Raw genomic sequence first — 13,416 nt, 5'->3', positions numbered from 1 at the left:
GTTTGGCGATGAGTACGCCATCGGCGGACCTGCGATGTAGGATGCTTCCAAGTCAGAATGCCTCTCGGTGTAGGCTTGATGGCATGGGCACCGCTTAGCCCTTACGAGTTTCCGCTACTCGATGTATTCGTTTTATTTGGCTTTAGGCCTTGCTCTTGAACCCGACCTTCTGGTCATTTGATGTAATAATTCGGTACTTGGATGTAACACTCTATTATTCAGTATCTTTGTTCAGTGAACATTGATCCTTGGGGTCACTGGGCACGGCGAACTCGACTTGCTAGTCGGGGTCCCCACAGAACTGGTATCAGAGCCAGGTTGACTATAGGAAGCCTTAGATAGCAAGGACGTTAACCCAGAACGTTAGGACGCCAGCCTTGCACAAGGTTCTTGCACATACAACCTCCTAACTTCTCTCCTATGCCTTGTAGATGGCTGCCGTACCTGAGACGCTTCTGGAGACCGACTTTCCACTACTTCTGGTGGATTGTCTCGAGAACTGCCACGTACGACGCACGCCCATCTTCCTCTACCACGAGCACTGGGTCAACGCCGACGCCAAGGAATATCACGTGGACGTGATAGTGAAGGCTAATGACTCCCCGTCTAGTTGGTTCTTCGAAGGACCACAGATGGGAGAGCTGATGTTGGCAGTGGAGACGGCTGCACGAGAGGCGCTCGTGCAACTCCGCAGCATCCTCCCTGAGATGGCTAATGAGCCTGTCACTCGTCATTTACCTTTCATTAAGGAAGGAGTGGATGGGAGCTGGACACTCACCCCAGCCACGGAGGATGGGATGCCACTAAGGTTTCAGACCTACTTCAGTCTCTCGGTAGACACCCTAACACACTTCCTGGTTAAGGAATCAGTCAAGCTTCGCCAGGAGCTGCACCTAGTCAAAGGCCTACTCCACACTGAGAAGATGCAAAACCACAAAGTAAAGAAGGCAGGCGCACCTGAAGGGAGGGAAGCTGTTACCACTAGGGGTGGTGTGTTACCCATCCAGGCAGTCCCTCTTCGGAGTCGCCGCCTGACAGCGGAAGAGTACACTGAGATCTTCGCCGCCTCGCCCAAGAGACGCCGAGACGTGCGGATTCTTTCTTCCACTCCTATAAAGGAAGAGGATGTTGATGAAGATGAGGATCCTGTTGAGTCCGCCTTTGAGACCGAGCAGTCCGCCGCGTAGGTTTTCGCGTAGGCGATTCGGAGTACCCCAAGTATAGGGTATCCATGTATCCGTTTTTAATTTGCGTATGTGTGCTTGATGTAAGTCACCTATTGCCTTGGGCAGCCTGTAAGTGACTACGTCACCTAGTTGTCATGAATGCAATTTCCAGTTTGTCAAAAACTTTGGTTTTAAAGGCTTGGCACATGCACGTATTGGACCCCCTCTTACTAGGAGCAAATCCTTGTACTCCCGAGCAAGGTGGCATTTTGACCTCTCTATTTCTATGACAGGATGGTGAACGCAACCCGCAACAGCACCTTCGGCAACCCCGGCGCCGGCTCCTCAGGGACGCCGCAGGGAACCGAAGGAGAAGCTCACGCTCGAGGTCACCACGAGCAGCCTAGAGACCTTCCGCCACCACCTCCTCCTGAGAACTTGACGATGGCTCAGTTCCTTCAAGCTCCTCGAGAGGAGCGTCAAGCCAGCAATGTCGCTATCCAGCAGCTGACCCAAGTCCTGGTGGACAACCCGCCGTGGAATGAGTATGGCGGTGGTCGCTCTACTCTTTCTGAGTTCATGCGGACTACGCCCCCCATATTCACGGAGTCGACTGAACCCCCGGATGCCGATGACTGGATTCGCACCATTGAAGACCTCCTTGCGCTGGTCAAGTGCACCGATGATCATGAGAAGGTCCTTTATGCTTCTCACTGTCTCGGAGGCACCGCCAGGGCATGGTGGGATGGATTCCAGATCATGCGGGCAGGGCAAGTCATCACGTGGGAGATGTTCAAGGAAGGATTTCGTGCGGCTTACATTCCGCCTGGACTGATGACCATTAAGAAGCGGGAATTCCGAGCCTTGAGGCAAGGCAGTGGAACTGTTAAGGAATACCTGCAGAAGTTTAATCTCTTGTCGAGGTACGCGCCTGAAGATGTTAACACTGAGGCCGCTAAAGTGGAACGCTTCATGGAAGGGTTACAACAGTCCCTGCAATAGCAGCTGGTGGTTTGCTACTGCCAGACTTTCAGCGAGTTGGTTAACAAAGCGCTTATGCTGGAAGACAAGCGTCGTGCAATGGATGACACCCGCAAGCGCAAACTGATAGGCAGTGGAGGACCCGGTAATGCAAGACCAAGACCGTGGCAGTCAGCACTTGCAAGACCCAACTTTCAGCAGCAACAGTACAAGTACCCGGTGTTCCGCCAGAATTATCAGCCTCAGCAGCAAGTCAAGTCAGTAGTCAAACCGCCGAACAACGGTGGAGTCAAGACCAACCCTCCGGGGCAAGTCACCTGCTTTGGGTGTGGTCGGACTGGGCACAATTCCAGGCAGTGCCCCAACAAGAAGCCCGACGCACCGCGTCCCAATGCACCCAACCCCGGTCAAGGTGCACCAGGGAGGAACCAGTCCCCCCGCAACCAACAGTTCAATGGTAGGGGCCGGATCAATCACATCACTACAGAAGAAGCACAGGAAGACCCGGACTGCATTCTGGGTACGTTCCTCGTCAACTCAACTTCAGCAACAGTGTTGTTTGATTGTGGTGCCTCGCATTCTTTTTTTACTCAAGGGTTTGCGGAAAAATGCGGTTTAAAACCCACTTTACTCCGCGGGCAGATGGCAATCCAAACCCCGGGAGCAGTATTAAGGACCAACCTAGGATGTAGAAGGGTCGAGATAGTTATCAATGGGACGAGTTTCTTGGCAGACCTCATTGTGCTTAAATCACAAGGTGTGGAAGTAATCCTCGGTATGGATTGGTTGGACAAGCACCAGAGTCTTTTGGACTGCGCCAACATGGCTATTACCATGATAAGCAACCAAGGGGTCAAGGTCAAGTTCGTCTCCGAGCCAATATCGGCTCACGCACCTCGAGTCAACAGTCTCTCCGAGGTAGAGCTTGATTGAGTGCGTATAGTCTGTCAATACCCGGACGTCTTTCCTGACGAGCTACCCGGAATGCCTCCTGACCGAGACATTGAGTTCATCATTGAGCTTATGCCCGGATCGAGGCCTATTTATAAAAAGCCTTACAGGATGGGTTTCGAGGAGTTGGCAGAGCTGAAGAAGCAGCTGGATGAGCAACTCAGGAAAGGGTTCATTCGTCCGAGTGCGTCACCTTAGGGATCACCTGTTCTATTTGTTTCAAAGAAGGATGGTACCATTCGACTCTGTGTCGACTACTGTTCCTTAATGAAGTCACAATTAAGAACAAGTACCCGCTCCCCAAGATAAGACCTGTTTGACCAGTTAAACGGGGCCAGGGTATTTTCCAAGATCGATCTCCGATCGGGATACTACCAGTTGAAGATCCGGCCCGAAGATATACCCAAGACTGCATTCTGACCCGGTACGGTCTATATGAATGCACGGTCATGCCCTTCGGTTTGACGAATGCCCCAGCCTACTTCATGTACCTCATGAACAAGGTCTTCATGGGATATTTGGACAAATTTGTCGTCATGTTCATCGATGACATACTAATCTTCTCCAAGTCCAAAGAAGAGCATGAGCAACACCTGAGGCTAGTTGTGGGAAAGCTTCGAGAGCACCAACTTTACGCCAAATTCAGCAAGTGTCAGTTCTGGCTGAACGAAGTTGGATTTCCGGGTCATACCCTCACGGCACGCGGTTTAGCCGTGGATCAGTCCAAGATTGCTACAGTGACCAACTGGGAATCACCCAAGGACGTGAAGGATGTCAGGAGTTTCCTCGGGCTCGCGGGATACTACCGCAAGTTTGTCGAAGGATTCTCCAGCATCGCTCGACCTATGACTCAGCTCTTGAAGAAAGGCCGGAAGTTCGAGTGGACACCGGCATGTGAAGCAAGCTTCTAGGAGTTGAAGAAGAGGCTAACTACCGCCTCGGTATTGGCTACTCCGGACATCAACAAGGAATTCATGATATATTGTGATGCCTCGGGAACCGGGCTTGGTGGAGTCCTGATGCAAGATGGCAGGGTCGTGGCGTACTTGTCACGGCAACTGCGACCGCATGAGGAGAACTACGCCACCCATGATCTCGAGCTAGCAGCTGTAGTGCATGCTCTGAAGACATGGCGACATTACCTTCTGGGAAGGCGATGCGAGATATATACAGACCACAAAAGTCTGAAATATATCTTCACCCAGAGGGAGCTGAATATGAGACAGCGGAGATGGCTTGAGTTAATCAAGGATTACGACCTCAGCATTCAGTACCATCCCGGCAAGGCGAACGTGGTAGCAGATGCCTTGAGCCGGAAGGCAGGCTCCTTGAACGTCACGCTCAAGGAAAGGTTACCCATCTTGTGTGAAGAGATGGAGGGCTTAGGACTTGAGATAGTCGAACCAGGGTACCTGGCCAACCACGAAGTCAAGCCTACTCTAGCAGACGACATCAAGGAAGCCCAGAAGGGGCACAAGAGTATCGAAGGCCTCAAGAGGAAGGTGCGAGAAGGCAAAGCCCCAGGATTCTCGATTGATGAGCAAGGAGTATTGTGGTACGGGAAGCGCTTATGCGTACCCAACAAGGCCGAACTTAAGGACTTGATCCTGCAAGAGGCACATGACACACCATACTCTATCCATCCAGGTGGTACCAAGATGTACCAAGACATCCGAGAACGATTCTGGTGACATGGCATGAAGAGGGAAATTGGCTCCTATGTCTCTAAATGCGATGTATGTCAGCGAGTCAAGGCTGAGCACCAGCGACCCGCTGGGTTGCTACAACCTCTTCAAGTGCCGAAATGGAAGTGGGATATAGTCGGCATGGACTTCATCACCGGGTTGCCCCGGTCGAATAAGGGTCATAACTCCATTTGGGTCATAGTTGATCATTTGACCAAGGTGGCCCATTTCATCCCCGTTAACACCACTTACGATGGCAGCAAGTTGGCCAGTCTGTACATTCATCGAGTGGTGAGTCTCCATGGAGTTCCCAAAGAGATCGTGTCCGACCACAGCACGCAGTTCACCTCAAGATTCTGGAAGAAGTTTCAAGAAGCTCTCGGAACCAAACTCTCCTTCAGTACGGCTTTCCACCCGCAGACGGGCGGACAGACCGAGAGGGTAAACTAGATACTTGAGGACATGCTCCGCGCTTGTGTTTTGGCCCATGGTGCCAAGTGGGAAAACTGCCTACCCTTTGCTGAGTTCTCTTACAACAACAGCTACCAGTCCAGTCTTCAGATGGCCCCATTCGAAGCATTATATGGGCGGAAATGCCGCACCCCGCTCAATTGGTCCGAAACCGGTGAAGGACTAGTTTTCGGACCAGAAGCACTGCAGGAAGCAGGGGACAAGGTTCAGATTGTCCGATAGAACTTGGAGGCAGCTAAGTCAAGGCAGAAGAGCTATGCGGACCCTCGCCGCAGAAACGTGGAGTTTGTTCCCGGAGACCAGGTGTACTTGCGAGTCACGCCTCTCAAGGGGACCAAGCGTTTCCACGTCAAGGGGAAGCTAGCTCCAAGGTTCATTGGACCCTTCAAGATCACGGCAAGGCGCAGGGAAGTAGCTTATCAGTTAGAGCTACCTCCTGAACTTTCGGGTGTGCACAACGTGTTCCACGTGTCACAGCTCCGGAAGTGTTTGCAAGTGCCGAACCGTCCCGATCTTTACAAGGACATTGATCATCAAGCTATTGACCTTCAACCGGACCTTACCTACCGCAAGAGACCGATCCACATTTTGGACGAAGCAGAGCGTTGCACCAGAAGCCGCACCATCAAGTTTTTCAAGGTTCAGTGGAGCAACCATACCGATGCAGAAACCACATGGGAACGTGAAGACTATCTCCGATCAGAATTTCCCGAGCTGTCTAACGCTTAGCTTAGGAATCTCGGGGACAAGATTCTTGTAAGGGGGATAGGACTGTCACACCCTGTTTTTCACCAAAAGTTTTATGTGTTGCAAAAATCAGAGCTTGTTAAAACTTTTTCAAATAATGTTGTGAGTGCAATGTTAGCCATTGTTTGAGTGTATGTTTGCTTGTTTGATGACTCCAACCCATGAAAAACTTATTATTTTGCTCTCTTCAAAAACCCTTTTTCCTTTATCTCAAGATCACCTTCATCATGTTCGGATACACTACTAGCTCATGAAGCCAAGTGACACTTCCAACCAAAGTAGGTGATCTGATCCAAATATTATTTTCATTCATTAAAAACATTAATTGGTGATTTAAAATATTATTTTCCTATTTTATATCTATGTCTATTTCTAAGGCCAGTAATGATATTTCCACAAGGAGAATTACTTTCCTGCCTCAGAAAATTCTGAGTAAATTCATGGAAGCTCAGAAGGACATATATTTTCCATATATAAGATTTCAACCCTATTTTATATTAATATTATTTGAGTAAAACCCTGAAAACCATTTCTGTCTGTTTAGCTTTTTGAGATGTTTCCAAAGGAAATTATCTCAGTAAATTCCCATAAAATTACAGGAGCCCTCCCAAACCATATGAGGTGCTCACCTAAAATCTCACCTTGATCCAAGGTGGGGAAGTGCACTTATAGAGCCCAAAACCTATGTGTCCGGAGAAGAGCTGGAACAACTCTACATTGCAAAGTTTCTCCAATGGAGCTGAAACTTTGCAGAGGTGTTTAACACCCCAAATGAGGACTCCACACCAAAAATGGGATTTGTGAGACTCTGTTTGGCAACACTTCCTTTGTAAAGGACAGTACTGGTCATTTTGAGACATTTTCAAGATTGCAAAGACAAACCTGTTCAATGGAGCTCAGATTTGGTGGAAACCCATGTTTTTACCCCAAGACCAAACCTGTTAAATTTCATTTACAGTGGTGGAGTGGAAGCACCCCAAGTCACTGTCGAACACCTACTGACGGGAAGGTAAAAACCTTCCTAGCCACTGTTTTACCCAATGTCAAGGCCCGAAACTTGGTGGGTTAGAGCACCAGAACACCCTGAACACCCAGTCAATCAGCCCCTCGACAACTCCAAGCACAAGTGATAAGAACTCCAATTTAAGCTGTAGGGCAGTACTGGCAACACTAGTGTTCCTTGCTCCCTTGACCAGCTCGAGCTCCCACTAAACCACAACAGCTAGGCACACTCCCAGCGACACTCAGGACATGGAGGACACGTCCCAAGTGCCCTAGAGCGAGCCAGCATGTCGTGGCATGCCAAAACTGCGCTCTGGGCGCGCTGCAGAGAGCCACCCGCAAGGGGCCGACGCTCCGGCCGGTCCCAGCCTCCCCAGTTATGTCCAAGCGCTCCCCCGACAACCATTCAGTGCAAAGCTACCCCGGGGACCCTCTCCCCCTCGCGCAAGAGCTCAGGCGACGCGTGCCCGTGCACACCCGACGCGGCCGAGCATGCACGGTCGCTGCAGCTCGTCCCCACTCGCTTTCCCTCTGTGGCCGTTGCACTAGGAAGCCCTAAACCACGTCCCGAACCCGTGGTTTCGCGGCCAGCACCTCACTGTGCTTGCACGCGTGCCACGGTGAGTCACCGGTGCGCCCGAGTCGGGTCACCGTCGTTGGCCTATAAATAGGTCCCCCGGCACTCCAGCACCCTCCAAGCAGCTTCAGCACAACCAGTAGACACTCCCTAGCCGCCCAATCGAGCTCGCAGAGCCCCGGTGCTCGAGATCAACCGAGGCCCCTCCGCCTCGGAGCTCCGGTCGATCTCCGGCTACACGTCGGCTCCTGCGCTACCCGACCTCTCATTACACTCCCCTCGACACCAGGAACATTTCCCCTAACTCTCTCGAGCAAATCCATACCCCTAGCCCCTAGTTCAACACGAACCCGAAACCCTTCCGCCACGAGCACCTCGTCGCCGGCGACCCAGACCACCTCCGGTGACGTCCCGACCACGAGCAGGTAGGCGGAGGCACGAGGAACCCGTTCCCGTTCCTAGCTAGACCTGAGGACAACGGCAGCGTCGCCGGTGTCCATCTCCACCTCTATGGCTGGAAGTAGGAGAAGGACCCGACACGTGGAGCCCACCTGTCGGTGTCCTGGGGCAGCCAGTGCGCGCAGCCGCTGACGCTGACCCGAGGGGCCCGCAGGTCAGGTTTGAACCTGGCCCGCGTGCGCCTGGTGGCCAGAGCTGCTGGCTGGGCCGGCTGGATCTGTTCCCCCTGGCCTTTTTCTTTTGTTTTAATCCAGAAACTAAATAATTTTTTATGAAAAGATTTAGCCAGTAGAAAAATATAATTCTTCCACCAGTATTTTTCTAAAAATGAGTAGTATTTGATTCTGTAATAGTTGACATTTATCAAAAACAGAAACTATTTTGGTATAATAAAATGATATTAAAAAGCACTTGTTTGCTTCTGTTTGCTTTTAAATAAATATGCTTAGCTAATAAAACAATAGGAAACATTTTTCAAAATAATATCCTGAATTTATTCAAGCCTTGCAACATTTTTAAAAGCACTTTGTGATCTGTTTTAGTGAGAGCTAGTATTTATTTATTCCTTTCTCGACGGTAGAGTTACCGAGTGACGGAGGATCCAGAGTGGAAGACCTCGAAGACCCCGGATACCTAGCTGACCAAGGCAAGCAGACCTTTTGCCATGACTTAAGTATATAAAATGATGCATGCTAGAATAGCAAGTATTTCCCGATGCATGTGATCACGATGCCGGTTCATCATTGATGTGATGGTACCGAAGGCTTCTCCAAAGCACTTGCATTGATAGTAGTGATATTCACATGGCTCCTCGGAGCACAAACATGATGAGCTGACCCTACCATCTATGAGGATCATGCTACTGTCATGTTTACTAGTAAAGTAGAATCACTGCATTGAGCTTGACCCTACCCCGTGAGGGTCATGTCATACCATGTTGACAAGTAATAATAGAGAATTTTATCATGAGCATGATGATGAGTTAAATATAGAGTTTATGAAAACCCCGTCGGGTGCCACTAATTCCCGAGGGTGATGATGAGTTGGTGATCACTTTTGGTGAAATTATGGACCGGTGATTTTGGTGTGAGTATGGTTTCGGAAATGGATTAGATTTATGATGTGTCGACCGTCCCAACCTTACCAGTACGACCACGATTCCCCTTTATGGGACGGGGCTTTGTTGATTACTCTGGTCGGTGCTAGCAAAGAGCCACATTACTAGTGGCGGGAGTGATCGGTGTCACTCTCGTGATGGGGTCATGCCAGGTAGGACAACTATGCCATTATTATGAGTTCCAGGCACACCGTTGGTTCATGCATGGTTGTTACAGCCCAGAGTCGGTGCTCGTAAGACGTACAACATGTGGGCTGGGTACCAATCGAGTGGACCTCTTTGTCTAGTATCGTCAGGGGAAAGATGATGATCGGGTACTTACCTCGGGTATATGTGATATACCGCGAGTCGTGGATGACACAGAAGTATTCCGTTTCTCGTGGGTCCAGCGTACTACCTCTGCAGAGTGTAAACTATTCGAATAGCCGTGTCCACGGTCAAGGACAGTTGGGTGGTGCTGCTTAAACTACGTCCAGAGTTTCCGCATAAACCAAGTGTGTGTGTGTGTGGTGTTAAAAATATGTTGTTATGATAATCACAATAATATGATCAAGTTCGGTGACTTGGCATATAGGGTAAACCCGGATGGTTTAGCCCTCATTAATACATTGAGGTTAGGACAAGTCCGGTGACTTGGCATATAGGGTGAACCCGGATGGTTCAGCCCTTAACAGATATGTTGATATCTGTAACCTGTTCTTCGAAAGTAATTCTTTAACTTGTTGCACATACTTGATCATACCACCACATTGCATTCCACTAAAGATAATTGTTACTGTCATTCCTTATCATATACATATCATGGGCTGTTTGCGAGTACATTCAAAGTACTCATTGGTTTGCCACTAGTTATGTTATTGACCAGACATGGAAGGACCGGAGTTTGGCAATGAGTACGCCGTTGGAGACAGACCTGCGATCTAGGATGCTTCCAAGTCAGAATGCCTGTCGGTGTAGGCTTGATGGCATGGGCACCTCTTAGCCCTTACGAGTTTCCGCTACTCGATGTATCTATTTTATTTGGCTTTAGGCCTTGCTCTTGAACCCGACCTTTTGGTCATTTGATGTAATAATTCGATACTTGGATGTAAGACTCTATTATTCAGTATATGTGTTCACTGAACATTGATCCTTGGGGTCACTGGGCACGGCGAACTCGACTTGCTAGTCGGGGTCCCCACAGATACTTCAAAGGGTATAATACGGAACACGCCTGGACTCACAAGTCATGCTTATGGGATCTGCCTTACTTCAAAGACCTCCTTTTCCCACACAACATTGACTTGATGCACACTGAAAAGAATATTGTGGAGGCCATTTTTGGTACATTGTTCGGCATAGAGGGGAAGTCAAAAGATAATCCTAAGGCAAGAATCGACCTGGAGGCTCTATGTGATAGACCGTTGCAAAACTTACGACAACGGAAAGGAAAGCAAAGCATAGAGAAGCCAAAGGCATGGTTAAATCTTGAGGATGAACGACTAGTACTGGCAGAGCTGAGCTATTTCTTCCGTTCTCTTTGTGTGAAAGAACTATCGCCTGGCGTGCTAGATGAAATGGAAGAGTTGGCGCCGGAGTTGATCTGCAAATTAGAAAAGATCTTTCCACCGGGCTTCTTTAATCCAATGCAACATTTGATTTTGCATCTCCCGACCGAGGCAAGAATGGGGGGGCGTTCAAAATCGATGGTGCTACTCAACTGAGAGGATGCAGAAGACGCTTCGAGCTAAGTGTAAAAATAAACGTAGAATTGAAGCATCGATGGCCGAGGCATTCATTACTGAGGAGGCGGCAAACTTCGTGACAGCACACTTCGAAGCCAAAAATCATCATTTGCATAACCCGAAGCCTCGGTACAATGATGGCGATCGAAAAAAAGTTCGATCCAACTTCAGCCTATTCAAAGGTAAGCTCGCACCATCCGGTGCTTCGAAAGGGAAATCGTTGGATGTCGAAGAATGGCGGACCATTTCATTGTATATCTTCACCAACCTAACAGAAGTGCGGCCATACATCAAGTAAGTTCTTGGTAATTTATTGTTCCGCAACTTCTAATTGCTTTGAACTACTCTTATTCCCGGATATTTGATATAGTCGATACGTTGCCGAATTCTCGGATGGAGCGGTCATCGAAAAGGATTCCGTCGAACAGTATGAGCTTCTCGCAAAGCATGGAGGCGACTATCCCGGTTTCATCTCTTGGTTCAAACAAAGGGTAATTAATTACCATTAAGGGCCCATTTGATTTCTTGGTCTAATTTGCGGCTAATGCATCCATTCTTTCGTATTAAACTTGTAGGCTGATGTAGAGTCTATGGACGCCGAGTTGAGACAAGTCGCTAATGATTTTGACTATAAGGTCCGTTCATTTGACAAATACAACATCAACGGGTATCACTTTCGTACCTTTGGCAAAGAGCTATCTATGCCCGACCTAAAGAGTACAAATTGTTCTGTCTCTGCTATCGGCGAAGGAGACACCGAGTATTATGGAAGAGTTGAAGCAATTTATGAACTTCTATTCTATGGTGAAAACCCACCGACCGTCGTAGTCTTCAAATGTTATTGGTTTGAGCCGAGGGAGACTAGAAGGACTCATGAACATATAGTACTAGTCGAAATCAACCAAAACACCCACTTAGATGTTCCCGATGTCTATATTACGGCTCAACAGGCGACACAAGTTTTCTATCTACCGTGGGCCTGCCAAACTGATCCAAATCTCAAAGGTTGGGATGTCGTTTATGAAGTGCCGCCACATTTTAGACCACCTACCCTCAATGAAGAGGATTACGAACCTCACATTAACCCAGACACATATGAAGGAGAATTCTTCCAAGAAACACGTATGTCCAAGAAACGTTTCAAGAGCCGCTCTACTTCACCCCAGAACATTGAAATAGACAGCGACAGTGAATCCGTCTTAACCCCTGAGCCCGAACAGGAAGAGCTGGAAGAAGAAGAGGTTACTGCTGTGGATGACCTATCACTTCTTGACCGATTACATAATGGTGGCCTTCCACATGTTCTTCGTGGTAGTGATGATGATGATGCATTTATTGATGATAGTGATGATCATGATGCATTTATTGACCCCGAAGCATATATAGACGAGCACGATTGTTATTAGTTCATGTCAGGTATTCAACTATTATACTATATATAAATTTTGAGTTCATGTTAGGTATTCAATTTTTATTAGTCATGTTGGTATTTATGACGATGATACACTTAAATTATATACATTTTATTACTCCTGTTGGTATTTATGTTATACTAATTTCATTTAGTCTTTGTCATGACACGTGTTGAAAGATGGTGGGAAAGGGTAGAAAGCACTCCGCGGCTCCTTCTTCATCAGCGGGTGATGGGATGGGTACTTCCAATCCTGCCTCGCCTCTTCGGAGGGTGTTGCTCTCTACTATGCAAGGAGCGCCCCCCGTGAGAGGAGGTCGACCCCCTGCGAAGCCGAGAGGCACTAAAGGTACACGTTGTATTCATGTTGGTATTTATGTTGTACTCATGTTGTATGCATATTGGTATTTATATACATTTTATTACTCATGTTGGTATTTATGTTGTACTAAAGGTACACGTGGCCGCGGGAGAGGTAGGGCGGTGGCTGCCACGCCTTCTGAGGTGGCGGCTACACGGTCTCCGCCACCACCCCAAGCTGATTCACCTGAGCACAGGACTTCTAGGGTGGTTTCGTCTGAGGTGGAGGATACACGGTCTCCGGTTCACGAGCCTCGGGTCGACAAGCCTCAGGTCGACGAGCCTTCGATCCACGAGACTCGTGTCCCAGAGGCTTCCTTCTAGGCGACTCCGGAGCAAAGCAGAGATGAGGGTACGTCTCAAGAGACCTAGTGGGATGCTGGTAGCAACGAGGAGCTGGGAGAGGGGGCTACCGTCTACCAGCGTGGTAGTTCGGGGCTCCCGCTCGTGGCAGCGACCCCCGAGCAGAGGTGGTTGATTAGGCCAAATGAGGACAAGTAAGTTAATTTACTCTTATTTAACCTTTTGCCTTCGCGTTTTCTCAAATATCTAATGTTTTGGCTTTAATTTGTCATACTGTAGGGGTTGGATTGTTGCCAAGGGTGTCCGCAAGCCCAACAGCGTCCTTGGTGTTCTTTGCCGTAAAAACTTCCCAGGGTTTGTTACGTTGCCCTGTCGGGAGCGAGAGGTAGCAATGACCTGGGAGCACTACTTGGGTGCCCCGACCCCGCCGGAGGTGGAGATCGACGGTGTTTTGTGCGACAC

This window comes from Hordeum vulgare, chromosome 3H (assembly GCF_904849725.1).
Source record: "Hordeum vulgare subsp. vulgare chromosome 3H, MorexV3_pseudomolecules_assembly, whole genome shotgun sequence".
In the NCBI taxonomy this organism is placed as follows: Eukaryota; Viridiplantae; Streptophyta; class Magnoliopsida; order Poales; family Poaceae; genus Hordeum; species Hordeum vulgare.
Note: the sequence above shows the minus strand (reverse complement) of the source record.